General features: G+C 44.6%; 1 long non-coding RNA gene across 2 annotated transcripts; it reads right to left on the bottom strand.

The window, feature by feature from the left end:
• Positions 1-8,138: 8,138 nt before the first annotated feature.
• Positions 8,139-20,945, bottom strand: LOC120302990. 2 transcript variants are annotated; one of them, XR_005555303.1, is made up of 4 exons: positions 20,825-20,905; positions 14,375-14,822; positions 10,692-10,793; positions 8,139-8,446 (listed from the first exon to the last, which is right to left on the bottom strand). It is a non-coding gene; the product is annotated as an uncharacterized LOC120302990 (long non-coding RNA). The 2 variants fall into 2 exon arrangements; XR_005555302.1 differs by lacking the exon at positions 14,375-14,822 and having other exon boundaries at positions 20,825-20,945.
• Between the last annotated feature and the right edge of the window lie 1,066 nt (positions 20,946-22,011).

Raw genomic sequence — 22,011 nt, 5'->3', positions numbered from 1 at the left:
ACACAGTTCTCACACGCAAAAGAGAAGAGGGGCGACGCCTGAACCCAAGTAAGATGAGTCTCCTGAGCAAGCTTGGCAAGATGACGTTTAAGAACACCATTAGCCTTAATAATAATAATAGTAGTAAAGTTGGAAGGGACCTTGGAGGTCATCTAGTCCAACCCCCTGCTCAGGCAGGAAACCCTATACCATTTTGGACAAATGGCTGTCCAGTCTCTTCTTAAAAACTTCCAGTGTTGGAACATTCACCGCTTCTGGAGGCAGGCTGTTCCACAGATTAATTGTTCTCACTGCCAGGAAGTTTCTCCTTAGTTCTAGGTTGCTTCTCTCCTTGATTAGTTTCCACCCGTTGCTTCTTGTCCTGCCCTTGGGTGCTTTGGAAAATAGCTTAATTCCCTCTTCTTTATGGCAGCCCCTGAGATATTGGAATACTGCTATCATGTCCCCCCTTGTCCTTCTCTTTGTTAAACTAGACATACCCAATTCTAGCAACCGTTCCTTATATGTTTTAGCCTCCAGTCCCCTGATCTTCTTTGTTGCTCTTCTCTGTACTCTTTCTAGAGTCTCAACATCTTTTTTACATCGTGGTGACCAAAACTGGATGTCTTATTCCAAGTGTGGCCTTACCAAGGCATTAAAGAGTGGTATTAATACTTCACGTGATCTTGATTCTATCCCTCTGTTAATGCAGCCTAGCACTGTGTTGGCTTTTTTGGCAGCTGCAGCACACAGCTGGCTCATATTTAAGTGATTGTCTACTAGGACTCCGAGGTCCCTCTTACAGTTACTACTGTTGAGCATGGTGCCACCTATGCTGTGCATTTGGTTTTTCTTGCCTAAATGTAGAACCTTGCTTTTTTCACCATTGAATTTCATTTTGTTAGTTAGTGACTTCTCCACATGCCCCAAGGATTGGGGCCTGTAAGCAGAATGAAGCTGCCAATCAATACCCAGGATCCGTGACACCTGCTGGGTAATATCAGAGATAAAGTGGGGCCCATTGTCAGAGCCAATGCCTTGGTAAGGAAAGGAAAAATGTGGGATGATTTCCTTAAGAAGGGCCTTGACCACCTCACGTGCCTTGTTAGTACGACAAGGAAAAGCCTCAACCCATCCAGAGAAAGAAATAGTTGCCTGTAATGTAGCAAGTAAATCACGCCCTAAAAGGGGCATAGGGCAATCTGGAAGATAAAGAAATTGACGAGTAAGGCGAGTATCACCAAAAGAACATTCTAAAGGGTCCAATATTGCTGCTGACATAGATTGACCACTGGCCCCAATAATCTGAAAGGTTTGTGAGGAAGAATTTCCAAGGGGCTTATTTAATACAGAACGTGATGTCCCTGTATCAATTAAAAAAGGTATTGTTTTTCCTCTGACTTTAAACTTTACCAGGGGTGAAGAGGGAGAATCATTTGAAAGGGCAGGGAGAACAAAGGCCACCCCAGCCCCTGACTTCCCTAGTACTTAAGGCATGGTTGTGGAATAACACGCCCTATAGGACGGTTGGGAAGGGACCGTAAAGGACATTCCCTGCCCCAGTGGCCAAATCTATTACATATACGACACTGGTCCTGCCTTAGGGCAAAAGACTGCATTGGACGTTCCAGGGGTGCTTGGAATCTTGGTGACATCATTCTACCTTTCTCCCCAGGGGACCCTACTGCTCCTCGCCATCCTCTTCTGCGAGTTTCACTTCTTTCCCCACCCCATTGTAAAGCTTGAGCCAGCAGAACAACACTCCGTTTTTCATCCATTTTGACCCCTTTGGCTGTAACTTCCGATCTTGATACATAGGTTTTATAAGCGACTTCCAACAACTTTCCAATTGTGTCAGCTGAAGCCCCCTCCAGTTTCTGTAACTTGCGCCTGATATCTGGATCACTCTGCCCAATGAAGAGCATGTTCACCAAGCGGAAGTTCTCTGGAGCTTCTGGATCCAAATCACTATATTTCCTGAAAGCTTGGTACAGGCACTCAAGGAAGTCACTGGGCTCTCTGATGGCAATTGATGAATATCATATATTTTTCCCAAATTTTTCTGTTTAGGGATAGCAGTCTGTAATGCAGTGACAAGAAGGTCTTGAAAGCCTTTTAAATATTCATAATCTCTGCTTTCATAAGTATCAATGACCCATCTAGGGTCAGTTTCAGTTTCCTTTCTTCAGCTAATCTTTTGGCAGCATTTCTCACCAGACGTCTTTCCTCTGATGTTAAAAAGATATCCAGCATGGCTTGGAGATCTGCCCAGTTAGGGTTATGTGTTTGAATGATAGACAGAACCAGTTCAGAATATTTATGTGGGGCTGCAGTATAAGAACCTAATCTATCCTTCCATGCATAAAGATCAGATTTGGAGAAGGGGGTATGAACCAGGACCTTATTAGTGTCCCCTCTTCCAATAGCTACCTGCTCTGTGAGGGGGATAAATCCCCTTGTAAGGTGGTAGAGCAGAAGATAAAGCAGGAAGAGGTGATGCTGTGGGACAACTCCCAGTCTTTAAGCATCTGCTTATTTCTTTGTAAAGTCCAAAAAAGTGCATAATAAGCTTGTTGATCATGATCCATGCCTCTTTGAGCAGAATCTCCCATAGCTTCAAAAAAAACCCCAAATCTATAGACCCCCCTTTGGACCAAACAGTAGGCATATTCTGATGCCAGAGGGCATTATATTTGATCAGAGTTTCAATTTTCACAGCCTGACGGGTTTTGAGCTTATCAAACTTCCTGATAACACACTCAAGGGGGTTGAGGGCACATGCTTGGGTTTTATTCATGTTAACAGGTTTACCCTGGGCTGAACCCATGTGTCTAAATCTTTCACACCACTTGCACAGCCTGTTGGGCCACAAGAGATCCACCACTCTCCTTGCTATGCTACGTCCCCTGGTCAATGGTTCACCCTCGCCGGGGGAGGGGCTGCAGGCATCTGGAGATGGTATCATGCCTAGGTCTGGTCAACAGCGGGAAATATATAAGGAACAACCACAACCACAAACCACACACCACTCACAACCCGTTGGAGCACAAGAGTACAAGGTCAAGCCCCTTGCTATCTAAGTACCCCAGAATCCTCAAAAAGAGGGTAGAACCCCCAAAAGAGGGGGGAACCCCCAAAAGAGGGGGGCTTAGGTGTGGCTGGCAAGAACCCTTCCACCCAGCTCTGGTCAATGATGGGAAATGATTCAAGGAAACAAACACACATTTTCACATATGCACATACACACACTCCCTTGGGCAAGCCTGTGCAGTAAAGCAATATATGCTTACCTTATCTTCAGCCCTCCTGAGTATGCAGGAACCGAGTGAAGGCAACAACCACACACACATACAAAAGTTCCTGTTTAAAAAAACCACAGTGAAGAGTCACGAGGGGGGGGTGCCTCCAGGAAATCCCAGAGTGCGGTTGGCACCTTCCTCTTCCTGAGCCTCCCCTTGGACCAAACACCTCTCCTGCCTGGCTTGCCAAAAATGATATGCAGGTTCTGAGATTTTGCTGGTTAAAGAAATACAGGAAACTAGAAGTTGCCTTCAAGTTTATGTGTTAATTCAGCTGAATAGAGACGGGCTTCTGTACAAAAGACCCAAAAGCCCCAAATAGCAAAGAGAGCTTATTTTTATAGTCACTTTGGTTACATAAGCAATTCACCCAGCTAGGCTGGCAAACATAAGATTAAGACTTCGCCCTTTAAGGCTGGCACACTGTAGATAAGACAAGCAGAAGTAGCTAGTATGTTCTCTCAAGAGAGTTTCCCCAAGACCATATGTTAAGTCTTGGGTGTTGTGGGTGCTGTGAGTGTTGCCCCAACATGCCAGATGTTCTTAGGTGGGTTTAGAACATTGCATGTTTCTTTGCTGTCCATTCATGACCCTTCATTCATAGGCCTACAAGTGACCAGAGACAGAGGGGCCATCTGTATATTGATACTGTCCGCTGGGTCCTGGTCACCAGCTCTGCCAGTTGGCTTGGGGCCCCGGCTGAGGAATTGCACAATGGAGTTGCTGGATGGAATAATAACAGATCCCACTCCCACCCCACTCCATCCGCGCCCTCCCCATCTTTCTTTGGCTTTAACTTTTTATATTTTAACTAAGATTATAATGTAAGCCACCCAGAGTTACCCTAGGGTAAGATGGACAGCCAATGAGTTCTGTAAATAAATAAATATATAAATAAATAAAATCCTCAACCATGATCAAAGCCTACCTGAATCCTTGCACACAAATGCCACCAACAACAATGCAAATAGCAAAGCTTTCATCTTGCAATCTCTCCTGCAGCCTTCGAAGTGCAGTCCAGGATGGGAGAAGGCAGTTTTATATTTATATATATCACTGCCCCACCTTATGGGGGCTGGAGATCCAGGTTCAAGAGAGAAGAGCAGGGAGACTTCGGAAAGAAGGGACGGGTGGGGGGTGATTTCATGTTCCCCACTACACAAAGGGAAATCGGTTTGGTAAGCTGAGATTTATGGCCAGGATGTTCAGTACATAGCAGGCAAGAGAACACCCTGCTTAAATGGTTCCGTTCTGGGTGTTCTTTCTATGCTTGAAGTATCCCTGCAAAGGTTTCCTGATCAGGCCAGGTAACACTGTCCATGCATGAGAGCGTGAGGTTTTCCTTCCAGACTATGCTTGGATCATTCTATGTCACCTGCTTAAAAAAGGCATCTGTAGGAAAACAGCCATGATCAGAGAGAAGAATCAGTTTGGGAACAGGAACAGGATCTGGAGCAGAAACTGATGTAGGTGTAGGATCAGGAACAGGAGCTGCTGGAGGAAGATGTTTCGTTGCTGGATGCTCCAACAATGAAGGGACCCATTTGATAAATTGGAGGTGCTTCTTCATGGCTTCTGAGAAGAGCCAGTAGCTTAAAGAGCTCCTTCTTTAGCATCGCCATCTTCCAGAGATGCTTGATGGCTCACTCATTCAGCAGGTCAGAGTCAAAAGAGCACTTGGGAAACAAGATGAGCATCTCGCAACTCTGAAGTTTGAGGATCTGCAAGGAAAGTCCTTATGCCTTCTTTTTGTCACTTTGCTCACAACTCCTGAATTCAACATTTTCCTTCATATACCTTCACTAGGAGGGTGCTAGCTCTTCACTAGATAAGAATATATTGATAACACTTCTCTGTTCTTCCCAGTTGTGCCTCTCAGCACACCAACGATTGCAATAAGGAAACATTTTCCTCTGCATATTTTTAATGTAGACCTGTTGGGTCTTCATTAGATAAGATCAATTGAAACGGAAATAATCTTTGTTTATTTACCAGCCAAAGTACAATGTGAAATAATTCCATTTAAGCAATAAAATTATGCCAACTTTCTGCTTTTCTCAATTATGCCTGTTGCACATCAGCAGTAATGACAGCAGGGAAGGGTAAAAGCAAAGAGTATAGAGGCAGCTATAGCCACTCTGAAACTAAACTAAACCAACTCAGGAAGTAAACAAAGCACCAGAAGGCAAAACAAGAAACAATGGATGGAAACTAATCAGGGAGAGAAGCAACCCGGAATTAAGGAGAAACTTCCTAACAGTGAGGACAATTAACCAGAGGAACGACTTGCTTCCAGAAGTTGTGAATGCTCCATCACAAGAGGTTTTTATGAAAAAACTGGATAGTCACCTCTCTGAAATGGTCTAGGACAGGGGTGTCGAACTGCCGGCCAATGGGCTGGACACGTCACGTGGAAGCCGCGCCCACCCCATTGCCGGAAATGGCAAAACTGTCCCAATACGTTGCGTGACGTCACGTGACATCACAAGTTTGACATGTCTGGTCTAGGGTCACCTGCTTGAACAGGAGGTTGGAAAAGAAGACCTCCAAATTCCCTTCCAGATCTCTTCTCTATTCTAGAACTTCACAGGATCTTGATTCTACCCCTCTGTTAATTGGCTTTTTTGGCTGGTGCCACACACCGTTGGTTCATATTTAAGTGATTGTCCACTAGGGATTCAAGATCCCTTTCACACTTACCAGAATTAAGACAAGTTTCACCTAGTCTGTAACTATTTAGTTGGGGGGGGGGGCTTTGCCCAGGTGTAAAACCTTATTTTTATCTATGTTGCATTTAATTTTGTTAGGTAGAGCCCTGTTTTCAAGTCTCTCAAGTTCTTTTTGGATCCTGAGCTTTCTTCTGGGGTGTTGGTAGTCCTGCACATTGAATAGTCAATATATTTGATTGGTTTCCATACTATTTCCTCATCTAGATTGTTAATGACGATATTGAAGAGAACTGGGCCTTGCAATACCCCATTGCTTACTTCCCTCTGTTGAGTTCCGTTGAGGACTACACATTGAGTATGATTAATCAACCAGTTACAAACCCATCTAGTGATGGTGCTGTCCATCTCACTTTTTTTTAGCTTACCAAGAAGTAGGTTGTGTTTTCTTTTGTCTTATGCTTTACTGAAATCCAAGTACATTATGTCCACAGCATTTCGCTGATCCATAATTTAGTCACTTTATCAAAAAACCAAATAACAAAATTTGTTTTCGACAAAGTCATGTTGGCTTCTGGTTACAACTTAAACTAATTTGAAATTTCTATTGGGAATATTCAGCAGGTCAAACTATATATAGTTATGTTAATCAAGGGGGGGGGGAGAACACATTTTGGGCAGCTTTAGTCATCAAAGTAATTTTATTGTTTTGTTTGTTTATCATGAAATTATTTGCTGTCCTTCTAGTATTCAACATCTCTGGGCAGATTGCTTGATTGGGTTCCTTGACACCCACTTCAGGCCAGGCCCCACACCTTTGCCAACCCACCACAATCATTCATCTTCACATGGCCTTCCTCCAGTGCTCCTCCACTGCCACTGGTCCACTGGTGCTCCTACTCTGACCACTTGTCCTAGGCAATTTTGCCAAGGGACATTTGCCCCGGCCAATTCACAGCCCAGGACAACTAGCTGTGCATTCTGGCAGCCAATCTGCATACTAAATGGAGAAGCGCTGCCTTCCCATTGGACTCGGCAGTGCCTGGTGGGACAGGCAGTGGCCTCTGGTGCAAGGGGGGCACAGTGTTTCCACTGCCACCACTGCAAATTGCATCCTGCCTTGTCGGGCTCTTCATCCAGATCCTCTGGGGTGCTCCGGTGTTGTGGGAAAGACATGGATACAGAGTGGGGTTAGGCAGGATGCAATGGGCGGCCATGGTGGGAGAAGCACATTGCCTCCCCAGCATTGGAGGCCACTTCCTGCTCCACCCTGTAGTGTCAAGTCCAATGGGAAGGCAGAGGCCCACCCTTCGGCACATAGATTGGATGCCGGGACACCTGGATAATTGTCAGTGGGTAGAGAAAGCCATGAGATGAACAGATATGTCGGTTTTTAGGGCAGTGCATAATACACCACTGCTCCACCAGCTGCGTTGGTTGCCAGCTTGCTTCCTGGTCCAGTTCCAGGTATTGGTTGTATCCTTTGAAGCCCATCAGGGAGATGGACTAAGCTATCCATAGGACTCTCTCCTCCCAGTTACTGTAGTGTACAGCATTCCACAACATTAGAAGTTTAGTAAGTGACCAAATATGGAACTGGAATGCACGGATCAGGGATTACGCTGAGCCCAGTCAGGGATAGGAAAGGATTGGAGCAGGAGTCCAACTTCCAGGTCTTCCTCCAAACCATGCTGCTTCTAAAGGAAACTGATGTATTTATGCACCACCTGAGATGGGCATCTAAGGCAGACCTGCACCCATTGGAGAAGGAAGAGGATTCAGGGGTTTCGCCCATGGCACATATAAACTGCCTGACCTGAGAATGTAAACCAGCTGGAAAGGTGCCAGCTTAGAAATCTCTTTTTTCATTTCAATCCTGGTTTGGCCATGGTGATGGATCAAGGTTCTATCAAGGCTGTGTTTAGCAGAGCTCCTGATAGAGGGATTCCCCCTCTTTTTTAATCTCCTGGATCTCTTTAAGGAAGGACATGGAATGACACTCATCTTCAATGTGTTTTCATGTCATTTCTCGCAGAAGGCCCATGCATGCTCGTCACTCTTACTCAGTTTCAGAAAAATAATAATAAAAATTGATCTGTAAAATGGATTACAAAAAAACAAACAAACCTTCAGGCTTCTACTATTCTACAATTTAACTTTTAAAAAAGGAAAATGGACATAGCACCGACTCCACTTGAATTTAAATGCAGAAATTTATTCCGTTACCAAACTACAGAAAGAGCAGAACAAATCTTGTAGGCCAGGAGAAAAGGGAGAGAAGGCGAGGTGTCAAAAAAAAAAAAAAAAAGCCGAGGGAGTGAATTATGGACCGTAAAGGCCACAAGCCTAAATCTGCAAAGGATGGTCCCTGATGGATGGCAGCAAAACTCAGAAGGATATTTTAATAAAGCTAGTTGCAAAAGTCAGTTCTGCAACATTCAACCGGCTTTCCTTCGACGGGTTTAGGGCACTTTCGAGCACATCCTTTGACTTTTTGGACAGCTGCAAAGGAAACATAAAGCAAAACATTTGATGCAAAGAATTGATATGTGGCTATTTCTGAACAAAATAGTAAACCTACACTGGACACAGTCATGCATTCCCACACATCATAAAGGCAGACCTCTTTACTCTTCTACTGACTACTTGGGAGTAAAATAGTAAGCAAGCATTCTGGGGAAGGTCCTCCTCCCTTGGATATTTCATTGCACAACAACAATAACAACAACAACAATAATAATAATAATAATAATAATAATAATAATAATAATAATAATAATAAAGTTGGAAGGGGCCTTGGAGGTCATCTAGTCCAACACTCTGCTCAGGCAGGAAACCCTATACTATTTTGGACAAAAGACTGTCCAGTCTCTTCTTAACAATTTCCAGTGTTGGAGCATTCACCGCTTCTGGAGGCAGGTTGTTCCACTGGTCAATTGTTCTAACTGTCAGGAAGTTTCTCCTTAGTTCCAGATTGCTTCTCTCCTTTCTTAGTTTCCATCCGTTGCTTCTTGTCCTGCCTTCAGGCACTTTGGAGAATAGCTTGACTTCCTCTTCTTTGGGGCAGCCTCTGAGATATTGGAACACTGCTATCATGTCCCCCCTCATCCTTCTCTTCATTAAACTAGACATTCCCTATTCCATCAACCTTTCCTTATATGTTTTAACCTCCAGTCCCCTAATCATCTTTGTTGCTCTTCTCTGTACTCTTTCTAGAGTCTCAACATCTTCTTTACATAATGGTGATCAAAACTGGATGCAGTATTCCAAGTGTGGCCTTACCAAGGCATTGTAAAGTGGTATTAACACTTCACGTGATCTTGATTCTATCCCTCCGTTAATGCAGCCTAGCACTGTGTTGGCCTTTTTGGCAGCTGCAGCACACAGCTGGCTCATATTTCAATGATTGTCCACTAGGACTCCTAGATCTCTCTCACAGTTGCTACCATTGAGCAACGTACCCCCTATACTATACATGTGCATTTGGTTTTTCTTGCTTAAATGTAGAATCTTACTTTTTTCACCACTGAATTTCATTTTGTTAGATAGCGCCCAGTGTTCAAGTCTGTCTAGATCCTTCTGTATCTTAAGCCTGTCTTCTGGAGTGTTGGCTATTCCTGCCAGCTTGGTGTCGTCTGCAAATTTGATGAGTTCCCCATCTATCCCCTCATCCAAATCGTTGATGAAGATGTTGAAGAGTACTGGGCCCAGAACAGAGCCCTGGGGCACCCCACTACACACTTCCCTCCATGTAGATGCGGTTCCATTGAGGACCACATGCTGAGTATGGCCGGTCAGCCAGCTACAGATCCATCTGGTGGTGATGCTGTCTAACCTGCATTTTTCTATCTTATCAAGTAGTAGGTTGTGATCTACTTTATCAAATGCCTTACTGAAGTCTAAGTAAATTATATCCACAGTATTCCTCTGATCCACTAATTTTGTCATTTGGTCAAAGAATGCAATAAGATTTGTCTGGCATGATCTGTTTTTGATAAATCTATGTTGGCTTTTAATAATGACTTTGTTTGCCTCTAGGTGTTCGTTGATTCGTTGTTTGATTATCTTTTCCAGAATCTTCCCAGATATTGAGGTCAGGCCGATAGGTCTGTAATTTCCTGGGTCCATTTTTTCTTTTCTTTTTTGAAGATGGGAACTACATTAGCTTTTTTCCAGTCCTCTGGTAGTTCCCCAGTGCTCCAGGATCTTTGAAAAATATAGTTCAGTGGTTCTGAGATCACATCTGCCAGTTCCTTAAGAACCTTGGGGTGTAATCCATCTGGTCCTGGTGATTTGAACTCGTCTAGGCTGGACAGGTGCTCACTTACCATTTTCTTGCCTATCTTAACTTGTGTTTCTGGTCTGTTTTTTATGGCACTATTTTTGATAAGTTGGTCTGTTTTTCCCCTTTGTGTAAAGACAGATGCGAAAAATGAGTTAAATCTTAATCTGCAAGGTCCAAACTTGGTCAGGTCCACAGGAACCCCAGCTCCACCAGCCTTTTCCTCCTCCCACCTTTCTATAAAGAACGTGCCCCTCCCAAACTGGGGTGCTCCTGGGATGGATGGGGTTCCCATTCTAAGCCCCCCCTTTCCTGCCATCCCTTAGACTTTCTGGCCACGACCTCAGGGGAACCAGGACAGGGCACAGAAAGGTCCTAGGTGATCTCCAATCCTGAGCTGCATTTGGGAGTTCTAGTTTCTGTACGAGAAGAAAAACTGTCAGAAAGGATAGGAACTTGGCTTACCATAAGTATTATGCACAGTATAACAGAACGTTTCTTCTTTCGAACATGGTAATTTCACATTGCAAAAAAATTCACCGCACGTGTAACATTGTAGACTCGTGACTGTATGAAAGAAATAAAAGAGAGCAAACTCACTTTGGCATTTATTTCTTTGTTCTTGTCTTATTATGTATTGGATCACAGATTATCGAACAATAAGGTTGGCTGTGAAAATTTCACCAGAAAGAGAATAAAACGATCTGCAGACAAGGAGTCTGTGAGTTCCAGTCCAGCCTCAGCCAAGAAGGCATTTGGGGGGCTGTGGGCCAGTCCCTCTTTCTCTCCCCCAATATATTTTATTGGGTCGTTGTTCAGAAATCGTTAAGGAATTCCAGCAATGTCGACCAATCTCAGGTTGATGCCAAGGATAATCCGTGCTTGACTTGAAGGAGGCATCTCTGATCCCCTTTGGTTGCACCATCGAAAACGCTGAATGTCAGCAAAGCCGGAGGGAGGCAGAGGGAGGGCAAAGACAATGGAACATTCTTCCTTTCGCTCCCAAGAGTATTTCCATGGCAGAATTCACTATGCAAAGGAACCTCTACTTTCGGAGGCAGTCTACCCCAGAAGAACAGCTGGGCCAAGCACTGTCTCAGCGATGGGCTTCTCTCCAAATGGAGACCTCCTCTTTTTCCCTAAAGGCTCCCAGGGACCCTCCCTATGGAGAGCAGAACAGGGAGAAAGTCATACCGCCAGAATGGGGCACAACTGCTTCGAATACCACACTTTGCTCCCATCCCTCAGTCTTTCTTTGATCGTTCATATTTCCACTCTGGGTGACCCAAGAGATGCTGTCACCACCTTCTCACGGTAATGTGCCCCAAATGGGGCCACCCTTGAAGAGCATTCAGAGGCTACAGCTGGTGCAGAGTGCAGCAGCGCAGGTATGTTTGGGGTGCCCACGAATGGTCCCTGTAGCCCCACTGCTCCGTGAGCTCCACTGGTTACCGTTCTGCTTCTGGGTGCAATTCAAGGTGTTGGGGGTCCCCTTTAAAGCCCTTCATGGCAGGTGTGCAGGTTAGTCTCACCCCCCCCTGGGATTGGCCCGTCCCATTCATGCCAGCAGAGGAGGCCTGCTGAGGGTCACACCAGTCTGACTATTCCAGCTGGAGGGAGCTGGAGGAGGGTCTTCTCTGCTGTGGGTCCTTCCCTCTGGAACATCCTGACCCCCAATGTGAGGTGGGCCCCAACCCTCCTGTCTTTTTGCAAGGGCCTAAAGATGGGGCTCTGCCAGTCGGCTTAGGGCCTCGACTGAGGAATTGCGCAACCGAGGTGCTTGATGGAGTAATAACAGATCCCATACTTCCACCCCACTCCATCCCCGCTCTCCCCATCTTTCGTTGGTTTTCATGTTTGATTTTAACTTTTTATCTTTTAATGTAACTAGCTGACCAACGGCACTGAGTGTGTGGCCCTCAATGGAACTACTTGTATATGGAGGGAAGAATGCAATGGGGTACCCCAGGGCTCTGTTCTGGGCCCAGTGCTCCTCAACATCTTCATCAATGATTTGGACGAGGGGATACATGGAAAACTCATCAAATTTGCAGACAACACCAAGCTGTCAGGAATAGCCAACACTCCAGAACATAGGGTTAAGATATAGAAGGATATGGACAGACTTGAATAACGGGCGCTATCTAACAAAATGAAATTCAATGGTGAAAAAAGTAAGGTTCTACATTTAAGCAAGAAAAACCAAATGCAATAGTATAGGGGGTACCTCGCTCAATAGTAGCAACTGTGAGAGGGACCTCGGAGTCCTAGTGGACAATCATTTAAATATGAGCAAGCAGTGTGCTGCAGCTGCCAAAAAAGCCAACACAGATCTGGGCTGCATTAACAGAGAGATAGAATCAAGATCATGTGAAGTGTTAATACCACTTTACAATGTCTTGGTAATGCTACACTTGGAAAACTGCATCCTGTTTTGGTCACCACAATGTAAAAATGCTGTTGAAACTCTAGAAAGAGAGCAGAGAAGAGCAACAGAGATGATTAGGGGACTGGAGGCTAAAACATGCAAAGACAGGTTGCTGGAATTGTCCAGTTTAATTAAAAGAAAGACTAGGTTTACATGATAGCAATCTTTCAATATCTCAGGGGTTGCCCCAAAGAAGAAGGAGTCAAGCTAATCTCCAAAACGCCTGAAGGCAGGACAAGAAGCAACAGATGATAATTAACCAAGAAGAAAAGCAACCTAGAACTAACGAGAAATTTCCTGTTAGAATAATTAACCAGTGGAACAACTTGCCTCCAGAAGTTATGGATGTTCCAACACTGGATGATGTAAGATTTAAGAAAAGATTGGACAACCATTTGTCTGAAGATCCCTTCCACCTTTGTTGTTGTTGTTAATTGCGAAGTCGTGTCCGACCCATCGCGACCCCATGGACAACGTTCGTCCAGGTCTTTCTGTCCTCTACCATCTTCTGGAGTCCATTTAAGTTCACACCTACTGCTTCAGTGACTCCATCCAGCCACCTCATTCTCTGTCGTCCCCTTCTTCTATTGCCCTCAATCTTTCCCAGCATTAGGCCCTTCTCCAGTGAGTCCTTCCTTCTCATTATGTGGCCAAAGTATTTGAGTTTCAACTTCAGGATCTGGCCTTCTAAAGAGTAGTCAGTGTTGATCTCTTCTAGGACTGACCGGTTTGAACACCTTGCAGTCCAAGGGACTCGCAGGAGTCTTCTCCAGCACCATAGTTCAAAGGCCTCAATTCTTTGGCGCTCAGCCTTTCTTATGGTCATGAGCAAACTCACTTTGGCATTTATTTCTTTGTTCTTGTCTTATTATGTATTGGATCACAGATTATCGAACAATAAGGTTGGCTGTGAAAATTTCACTAGAAAGAGAATAAAACGGTCTGCAAACAAGGAGTCTGTGAGTTCCAGTCCAGCCTTAGCCAAGATAGGCATTTGGGGGGCTGTGGGCCAGTCCCTCTTTCTCTCCCCCAATATATTTTACTGGGTCGTTGTTCAGAAATTGTTAAGAAATTACAGCAATGTCGATCAATCTCAGGTTGATGCCAATGAAAATCCGTGCTTGACTAATCAGCAGGGCGTCAGCTGTTTTCCTCCTCCACCTTCCTGGCAGTTTAAATGCAATTTGTCTGAAGATCCCTTCCACCTCTATTCTATTCTATTCTATTCTATTCTATTCTATTCTATTCTATTCTATTCTATTCTATTCTATTCTATGCTATGCTATGCTATGCTATGCTATGCTATGCTATGCTATGCTATGCTATTCTATTCTATTCTATTCTATTCTATTCTATTCTATTCTATTCTATTCTCAATAAAGATTCTATTCTATTCTATTCTATTCTATTCTATTCTATTCTATTCTATTCTATTCTGTTCTGTTCTGTTCTGTTCTGTTCTGTTCCCTTCCCTTCCCTTCCATTCCCTTCCCTTCCATTCCATTCCATTCCATTCCATTCCATTCCATTCCATTCCATTCCATTCCATTCTATTCTATTCTATTCTATTCTATTCTATTCTATTCTATTCTATTCTATTCTATTCTATTCTAAACTTAGAAGTAAAGCTGGTAAGTTACCCTGTGGTAAGATGGGCAGACAATAGGTTTTATAAATAAATACATTAAAAAATCCTCAACCAAGAGGTTCATGAGCCTACCTGGCTCCTTGCCCATGAATGCCACCAACAACAATGCAAACAACAAAGCTTTCATCTTGCAATCTGTTCTGCAGCCTTCAAAGTGCAGTCCGGGATGGGAGAAGGAAGTTCTATATATATGCCACTGCCCCACCTTGTGGGGACTGGAGATGGAGGTTCAAGAGAGAAGAGCTTGGAGACTTCAGAAAGAAGGGAGGGGTAGGGGTGTGCGATCACATGCTACCCATTACACAAAGGGAAATCGGTTTGATAAGCTGAGGTTTATGACCAAGATGTTCAGTAGATAGCAGGCAAAAGAACACCCTGCTTAAATGGTTCTGTTCTGGTTGTTGTTTCTATGCTTGATGTGTCCCGGCAGAGTTTTCCTAATCAGGTCAGTAACACTGTCCATGCAGGAGAGAGTGAGGTTTTCCTTCCATCCCATGCTCGGATAATTTTATGTCACCTGCTAAAAGAGGATCAACAGGAAAGAGGCCATGATTAGAGAGATTAGTTGATTGATTGGTGCATTCTCTTAGACCCATAGGAGAATTATTTTGATCATCTACAAATTTGATCAGTTTCTGTGCTATTCCCTCCTCTGGATGGTTAATGAACATATTGAAGAGTACTGGGCCTAGAACGTAACCTTGTAGGACCCCACTGCTTTCTTCCCTCCATGTGGTTGTAGATCCATTGAGGACTAAATGTTGAGTACGATTTATCAGCCAGTTACAAACCATCTAGTGATGGTGCTGTTTATCCCACACTTTTTAAGCTTACCAAGATCTACTAATTTAGTCTCTTCATCAAAAAATGAAATAAGAAAATGTTTGGCATGATCAGTTTTGGAGAAAGAAAAAGCAGTAACGAAAGGTCTTAAGAATCATTTCTGTACTAATCAAAGTTGGTAAACCATCCGTGATTTGAAGCCACTACATGGTTGGTGATGGAGTTCCCCAGATTGATGCTTCTGGGGGACATAGCTTTGCTTTCTCTGGTTGGGGAATCTGAGGTGGAAGGGAGTTTCATGGTTTCAATGACAGCTGTTGAAGCCACTACTTGGTTGGTAACAACAACAACAACAACAACAACAACAACAAGTGACATTGACATACTTTATCTACCAAGGCAAATAGGTGGGCGTGGAATGCTGCAAGTACATCAGATGGCTGAAGAAGAAAAAATGGCTTTGGAAGAATATCTGAAGAACAATGATGAGGATGCCCTGAAATTAGTATATCAGGAAGGCTTACTGACTACTGGAGAGACCAAACTGGCCTATAAAAGACCAAATGAAGAACAGAATAGAGGCATGGGAAGGCAAAGTACTACATGACCAGTACATTAAAAAAAAAATACCTGGGAAAGCAGTTAATAACAAGACCTGGCAATGGCTAACAGCAGGAGAGTTGAAGAAAGAGACTGAGGCACTAATTCTGGCTGCACAAGACCAAGCCTTAAGGACAAATGCATATAAAGTCAAAATTGAGAAGACAGCAACAGACAGTCCAGATCCTCCTGTATCCTAAGCCTGTCTTCTGGAATGTTGGCTATTCCTGCCAGCTTGGTGTCATCCGCAAATTTGATGAGTTCCCCATCTATCCCCTCGTCCAAATCGTTGATGAAGATGTTGAAGAACACTGGGCCTAGAACAGAGTCCTAGGGCACCCCACTACACACTTCCCTCCATGTAGATGTGGTTCCATTGAGGACCACACGCTGAGAACAGACGGTCAGCAAGCTACGAATCCATCTGGTGGTGATGCTGTCTAACCCACATTTTTCTATCTTATCTAGTAGTAGGTTGTGATCTACTTTATCAAATGCCTTACTGAAGTCCAAGTAAATTACTGTATATCCACAGCATGCATCTGAACCACTAATTTTGTCATTTGGTCAAAGAATGCAATAAGATTTGTCTGGTATGATGTTTTTGACAAACCCATGTTTGCTTTTAGTAATAACTTTGTTTGGTGACAGAGTTCCCCAGAATGATGGTTCTGGGCTTTCTCTGGGAGGGGGATCTGAGACAACAGGGAGTTCATGGTTTCAAAGACAGCCATGCAGCTATCCCAGGTTATCTAGAGCTTGATGGTGGATCCTGGCCAAACTGCACCTTTGGTGTTACTGTAGGAACCGTGGGGAGGAACTGAGTACCGAGCAGGGCCAGGCAGGACACAATGGGCAGCTGTGGTTGTAGAGGAGAGTTGCCTCCGCAGCATCAGAGGCTGCTCCCTGCTCCACCCAGCAGTGCTATGTCCAATGGGAAGGCAGAGACCCACTTCTCGGCACAGGGATTGGATTTTGGGATGCCTGGATAGTTGTCCCACATTGCTTCAACTGGTAGAGGAAGCAGTGAAATGCACATATATGTCTGTTTTTAGGGCAGTGCATATTACACCACTGCTCCACCAGCTGCTTTGGTGGCCAGTTTGCTTCTTAGTCCAGTTCCAGGTGTTGGTTCTATCCTTTGACGCCCAGCAGGGAGATGGACTAAGCTATGGTGGGACTCTCTCCCCACAGTTATTGTACATCCTCCCACCCCATTAGAAGCTTAGTAAGTGATCAAATCTGGAACTGGAATACCCAGATAGGAGATTATGCTGAGCCCTGGCAGGGATAGGAAAGGATTGGAGCAGGAGTCCAACTTCCAGGTCTTCCTCCAAACCATGCTGCTTCTAAAGGAAACTGACGTATTTATGCACCATCTGAGATGGGCATCTAAGGCAGACTTGCACCCATTGGAGAAGGAAGAGGACTCAGGCGTTTTGCCCGTGGCACACATAAACTGCCTGACCTGAGAATGTAAACCAGCTGGAAAGGTGCCAGCTTAGAAATCTCTTTTTTCATTTCAATCCTTCCCTCTGCTTTGGCCATGGTGATGGATCAAGGTTCTATCAAGGCTGTGTTTAGCAGAGCTCCTGATAGAGGGATTCCCCCTCTTTTTTAATCTCCTGGATCTCTTTAAGGAAGGACACGGAATGACACTCATCTTCAATGTGTTTTCATGTCATTTCTCGCAGAAGGCCCATGCATGCTCGTCGCTCTTACTCAGTTTCAGAAAAATAATAATAAAAATTGATCTGTAAAATGGATTACAAAAAAAAAAAAAAAAAACCTTCAGCCTTCTATTATTCCATAATGGAACTTTCCAAAAAGGAAAATGGACACGTCATAGCAAACACATCGATTCCACTTGAATTTAAATGCACAAATTTATTCAGTTGCCAAATGACAGAAAGAGCACAACAAAGCTTGTAGGCCAGGAGAAAAGGGAGAGAGAGCAAGGTGTCAAAAAAAAAAAAAAAAAAAAGCTGAGGGGTTGAATTATGGACCGTAAAGGCCACAAGCCTAAATCTGCAAGGATGGCCCATAATGGATGACAGAAAAACTCAGAAGGATATTTTAATAAAGCTAGTTGCAAAAGTCAGTTGTGCAACAATAAGCTCTTCCAAAGTGCTGTTTAGGGCATGTTTGAGCACATCCTTTCTTCTTTTGGACTGTGGCAAAGGAAACAGAAAACAAAACATTTACAGTACCAAAGAATTGATCTGTGGTTGTTTGTGAACAAAACAGTAATCCCACACTGGAGACCCAGTCATGTATCTCCACCCAGCACCAAGGTGGACCTCCTTCCTCTTCTATTGACTACTTGGGAGTAAAATAGTAAACAAGCATTCTGGGAAAAGTCCATCTTCCTTGGATATTTCATGGCTTCATCTCCAAGTTCCAAACTTGGTGACGTCCACAGGAAACCCCCAGCTCTCCCAGGCTTTTCTTCCTACCCTCTTTCTATAAAGAATGTGCCCCCCCCCAAACTGGGGTGCTCCTGGGATGGATGGGGGTCCCCATTCTATGCCCCCCTTTCCTGGCATCCCTTAGACTGTAGGGCCATGATCTCAGGGGAACCGAGACAGGGCACAGAAAGGTCCTGGGTGATCTGGAACCCTGAGCTGCATTTTGGGAGTTCTAGTTTCCATACAAGAAGAAAAACTGTCAGAAAGGATAGGAACTTTCCTTACTATTTTGTGTAGTCGCAAAATAACATAACTTTTCTCCTTTCACACATCGCGTTTTCCATTCACAATATGATCCCAAACACATGTAACATTTTAGACTCGTGACTGTATGGAAGAAATAAAAGAGAGCAATCTTATTTTGGTGTTTATTTCTTTGATCTCATCTTACGATGTATTGGATCATAGATTATCGAAGAATTAGGTTGGCTGTGAAAATTTCACCAGAAAGATAACAAAGGAGACAAGGTGTCCTTGAGTTCCCAACCAGCCTTAGCCATGAAAGGCATGACAGGGTCATTCTTCAGAAATCGTTAAGAAATTACAGCAATGTCGACAAGGTTGATGCCAAGGAAAATCCATGCTTGACTTGAAAGAGGCATCTCTGATCCCCTTTGGTTGCACCATCGAAAACGCTGAATGTCAGCAAAGCCGGAGGGAGGCAGAGGGAGGGCAAAGACAATGGAACATTCTTCCTTTCACTCCCAAGAGTATTTCCACGGCGGGATTCACTACGCAAAGGAACCTCTACTTTCAGAGGCAGTCTACCCCAGAAGAACAGCTGGGCCAAGCACTGTCTCAGCTACGGGCTTCTCTCCAAATGGAGACCTCCTCTTTCCCCCTAAAGGCTCCCAGGGACCCTCCCTATGGAGAGCAGAACAGGGAGAAAATCCCACCACCAGAATGGGGCACAACTGCTTCGAATACCACACTTTGCTCCCATCCCTCAGTCTTTGCTTGATCCTCCATATTTCCACTCTGGGAGACCCAAGGGATGCTGTCGCCATCTTCTCAGGGTAATGTGCCCCAAATGGGGCCACCCTTGAAGAGCATTCAGAAGCTACAGCTGGTGCAGAGCACGGCAACGCAGGTATGTTTGGGGTGCCCATGAATGGTCCTTGTGGCCCCACTGCTCCGTGAGCTCCACTGGTTACCGTTCTGCTTCTGGGTGCAATTCAAGGTGTTGGGGGTCCCCTTTAAAGCCCTTCATGGCAAGTGTCCAGGTTAGTCTCACCCCCATGGGATTGGCCCGTCCCACTCATGCCTGCTGAGGGTCACACCAGTCTGACTATTCCAGCTGGAGGGAGCTGGAGGAGGGTCTTCTCTGCTGTGGGTCCTGCCCTCTGGAACATCATGACCCCCAATGTGAGGTGAGCCCCAACCCTCCTGTCTTTTCATAAGAGCCTAAAGATCTGGCTCTGCCAGTCGGCCTGGGTCCCCAGTTGAGGAATTGCACAACCGAGGTGCATGATGGAGTAATAACAGATCCCATACTTCCACCCCACTCCATTCCCGCTCTCCCCATCTTTCGTTGGTTTTCATGTTTGATTTTAACTTTTTATCTTTTAATGTAACTAGCTAACCAATGGCACTCAGTGTGTGGTCCTCGATGGAACTACTTATATATGGAGGGAAGAATGCAATGGGGTACCCCAAGGCTTTGTTTTAGGCCCAGCACTCTTCAACATCTTCATCAACGATTTGGACAAGAGGATACATGGAAAACTCATCAAATTTGCAGACAACACCAAGCTGTCAGGAATAGCCAACACTCCAGAAGACAGGCTTAAGATATAAAAGGAACTGGACAGACTTGAACAACGGGCGCTATCTAACAAAATGAAATTCAATGGTGAAAAAAGTAAGGTTCTACATTCATGCAAGAAAAACCAAATGCATAGGTATAGTATAGGGGTACCTCACTCAATAGTAGCAACTGTGAGAGGGATCTTGGAGTCCTAGTAGACAATTGCCTAAATATGAGTCAGCCATGTGCTGCAGCTGCCAAAAAAGTCAACACAGATCTAGGATGCATTAACAGAGGAATAGAATCAAGGTCACTTGAAGTGTTAATACCACTTTACAATGTCTTGGTAATGCTACACTTTGAATACTACATCATGTTTTGGTCACCACAATGTAAAAATGATGTTGAAACTGTAGAAAGAGAGCAGAGAAGAGCAACAGAGATGATTAGGGGACTGGAGACTAAAACATGTAAAGACAGGTTGCTGGAATTCGGTATGTCCAGTTTAATTAAAAGAAAGACTAGGTTTACATGATAGCAGTCTTCCAATATCTCAAGGGTTGCCCCAAAGAAGGAGTCAAGCTAATCTCCAAAACGCCTGAAGGCAGGACAAGAAGCAACAGATGATAACTAATCAAGAAGAAAAGCAACCTAGAACTGATGAGAAATTTCCTGTTAGAATAATGAACCAGTGGAACAATTTGCCTCCAGAAGTTATGGATGCTCTAACACTGGATGATTTAAGATTTAAGAAAAGATTGGACAACCATTTTTCTGAAGATCCCTTCCACCTTTATTCTATTCTATTCTAAACTTAGAAGTAAAGCTGATAATTCCCAGACTTATTCTATGGTAAGATGGGCACCCAAATTTTTTTATAAATAAATACATAATAAAATCCTCAACAAAGGTTCATAAGCCTACCTGGGTCCTTGCCCATGAATGCCACCAACAACAACGCAAATAACGAAGCTTTCATCTTGCAATCTCTTCTGCAGCCTTCACAGTGCAGCCCAGGATGGGAGAAGGAAGTTCTATATATATGTGTACCTCTGCCCCACCTTGTGGGGGCTGGAGTTCCAGATCCAAGAGGGAAGAGAAGGGAGACTTGGGAAAGAAGGGAGAGGTAGGGGGTGATCTCATGTTCCCCACTACACAAAGGGAAATCAATTTCATAAGCTAAGGTTTATGGCCAAGATTTCAATAGATAGCAGGCAAGAGAACACTCTGCTTGAATGGTTCTGTTCTGACTGTTCTTTCGATGCTTGCCATGTCCCTGCAGATCAGGAAACTCTCTCCATGCACGAGAGAGTGAGGTTTTCCTTCCATTCCACCCTCAAATAATTTTATGTCGCGTGCTAAGAAAGGGTCTGCAGGAATGCAGCCATGATTAGAGAGAACTTGATAGTTAGTTGATTGCTGCTTTCTCTTAGACCCCATAGGAGAATTATTTTGATCATCTACAAATTTGATCAGTTTCCGTGCTATTCCCTCGTCTAGATCAGACATGTCAAACAAAAGGCCCGGGGGCCGGATGCGGCCTGCGAAGTGGTTTTATATGACCCACAAAGCCATCCTGGAAACAGTGAGGGAACGGCCCCTGCTGCTTTGGCCCTGGCCTAGGCCGGCCGGAAGCCCACGTACAATTTTGTGGTGGCCATCTATGCTGAAACACATTCAGTCCTAGCTCCACAAGGCCATCTGGAAACAGCGGGGAACCAGCCCCTACCATGTCAACCCTCTCCCCTGGGTGCATGCTGGGGAGGTGTCACCCTTTGTGAGGAATGAATAAATGGACCATGCCTTGGCGCTTGCCCCAGTCCACCCCCTTCTGCCAGAGACCCTCAGATCTGTTCCACTCCTGCCCAGGCCCCCACAGGCACCCTTAACACGAACAATGTAGAGCTGGCCATGGCCACCCAGTAGGCCACACCCACTCCATCCATGCCTACCCAGTAGGCCGCATCCACCCTGGCCACACACCCCCTCCCCCTGAGAGCAAACTCAACGATAATGTGGCCCTCAATGAAATTGAGTTTGGCATCCCTGGTCTAGATGATTAATGAAGATATTGAAGAGTACTTGGTCTAGAACGTAACCTTGTAGGACCC

Source organism: Crotalus tigris, unplaced genomic scaffold (genome assembly GCF_016545835.1).
Source record: "Crotalus tigris isolate CLP2741 ecotype Arizona unplaced genomic scaffold, ASM1654583v1 scf7180000024444.201059, whole genome shotgun sequence".
Taxonomy (NCBI): Eukaryota; Metazoa; Chordata; class Lepidosauria; order Squamata; family Viperidae; genus Crotalus; species Crotalus tigris.
Note: the sequence above shows the minus strand (reverse complement) of the source record. Positions and strands in the feature narration are given on the sequence as shown.